The sequence below is a fragment of the Sebastes fasciatus genome, chromosome 4, assembly GCF_043250625.1.
Source record: "Sebastes fasciatus isolate fSebFas1 chromosome 4, fSebFas1.pri, whole genome shotgun sequence".
NCBI lineage: Eukaryota > Metazoa > Chordata > Actinopteri > Perciformes > Sebastidae > Sebastes > Sebastes fasciatus.
In genome coordinates this window covers 18,436,498-18,438,734 of record NC_133798.1, presented here as the reverse complement: position 1 = coordinate 18,438,734, position 2,237 = coordinate 18,436,498, and positions in this window count along the sequence as shown.

Here is a 2,237-nt window from a genome sequence, read left to right as displayed (position 1 = left end):
GCCTCATCTTTTTCCTCTGTCATTATGCCTTTGCATTTCCTGCATTATGTTACCCACTTGCTAGCTTGCTAAACTGTTAGCCTCTGTGGCTTCTAGACGCCAACAGTAACGTTAATATTGCCGTTTCTTAGCAGTGGTGTTCTCACGACTTTGACAACTTGAATGGCAAGCATATCATGTACAAGACTTCCCGTGTTGTAAACACAAGCTCATGAGTTTAATTTGAAGGCATCAAAAGACACCACAGGCCAGTGGTGCCAGTTGAGCTGGTTTATTCAGATAACAGACAAACAGTGCGGTCACACCGGGCTGGAACATGTCTGGAACATTTATCTTCAGTAATGATGTTACTAGAAACATTCATGTTACCACACAACAACACACAGCTTGGTAGTTGGCAACATAGCACATGTGGTTGTCCGTAGAACAGACATACTAAAATAAGTCTTTGTCCATGTCTCAACTCCTCTAGGTACATACAGTATACATTTATATGACAAAATTATGAACCAAAAATCTGCACAGTGTAATAATCGTGACTTACCCCCTCACACAGTCAAGGTAAACTGGCAAGAATGTGAGGTGCGTCATTCCCTTAAAGGCAACCACACATATTTTAAAGTGACAGAACACTGAACCAAAATAATGGCAAGTGTAAGCATTATTAACCGTGTTACACCTGCATGTGACATAGTAAGGGGATCCAAATCTAAATGGCTTGTTGAATCAAATGTTTTCTGATCTAGGCAGCCCACAGAAAACTGACTGGGTTGTCTTATTTCAGTTTGTGGTTTGGTAGGCACTCCAGATACCCAAATGTACGTGAACAAGCACTGAAAACACGAGTTTCTCATGATATGTCCCCTTTAAATTAATAGTGTCAAATTTTTGGGTGCTCAGATCCTTTACTTAAGTAAATGTAGTATTTCAATGTAAAAAATACTCTCTTCCAATTAAAAGTTCTGAATCCAAAAGGTATTATCTGAAAAATGCAAATAAAATATCAAAGTAAAAGTTTATTGAATTCTAAGTAAGCAGCATTTTAATGTAGCTGATCAACTACTTTATATACTGCTGGGTAGTTCAATCTAGAATAAGAGGTGATATCTTAATTGTATGTTCTGAATGTAAACTCAATTAGTTAATAGCTGTCAAACTAAAGTGCAATACTTCCCTCTGAAATGTGGTGTAATAGAAATATAAAGTGGCATTACATGTACTGTAAATGTACTTTTCACTTATACATTACTTATTGTGTGGAAGTATGTGGAAAAACATCTAAATCAAATCCATAATTCAAAGGAGAGACACATGAATTGTAAAAAATTTAAAATGAAAAGTACAAATCATGTTTAAAGTAAAAAAAAATAAAGCTTTACCTGAAATTATCCAAAAGATGTTTAAAATAAGAAAATGACTTGAGAGGAATATGCACAATAAACAAGTGTGAGGACTAATGTGAAAATAATAATTTTGTTTCAGTGAAAGGGGTGAACATACAGTAGGCTACTGTAGGTAACGGTTGAATTGAGGATCTAATTAAGTGTAAGTAAAAAAATGTTTAAAAGTAATTTATTGAAATGTATGACAAGAATGCATTGGTACAGTAGGAAGCGGTAATATTGTAAGTATGTGTCTGATACTCTTCATGACAAATATGTTGTATATTGTAGGAAGAGTTGTAATAAACTGTATTTTCAGCCTACTCAGTCTGTTGAAAATCCTCTATGTTGTGCTATTGTGTGGTGTTGTATCCTACAGGGTTGTTTTTCTGGACGTAATGGTCTGTTTTGTTGCTTTTTTACTTACATATTCTTTACTTTATTGTATGTATGATAATCACCTTTCATGACATTTTATTTATTTATTTTATATTTAGAATTATTAAAGCTATATCTGTAAGAGTAAATTAAAGTTAACATCAGAGACACCTTGTTTTGCAGCACTTTCCCCAATTTCGTTCAAGCAGTAAAAGCCAAAGCCCAAAGAAGAGGCCATGGGAATAGACTGACTGGCCCTTTCACTCACATTCATTCAGCTTGGACTGAGCTAATCCACCTAGTTGTGAAAAGCCCACGTTGCATAACAAATCGCTTAACCTTTACAGTTAACACACAATAAGTATATTTGTTTTTGCAGTTGCAAATTGTCTGGGTCGTCCTCTTTTGTTTGTACAGTGACATGCATTAACCTCTGTGGTTCAAAGAAGGTGAAGTGATGTGATGTGATGTGGTGAT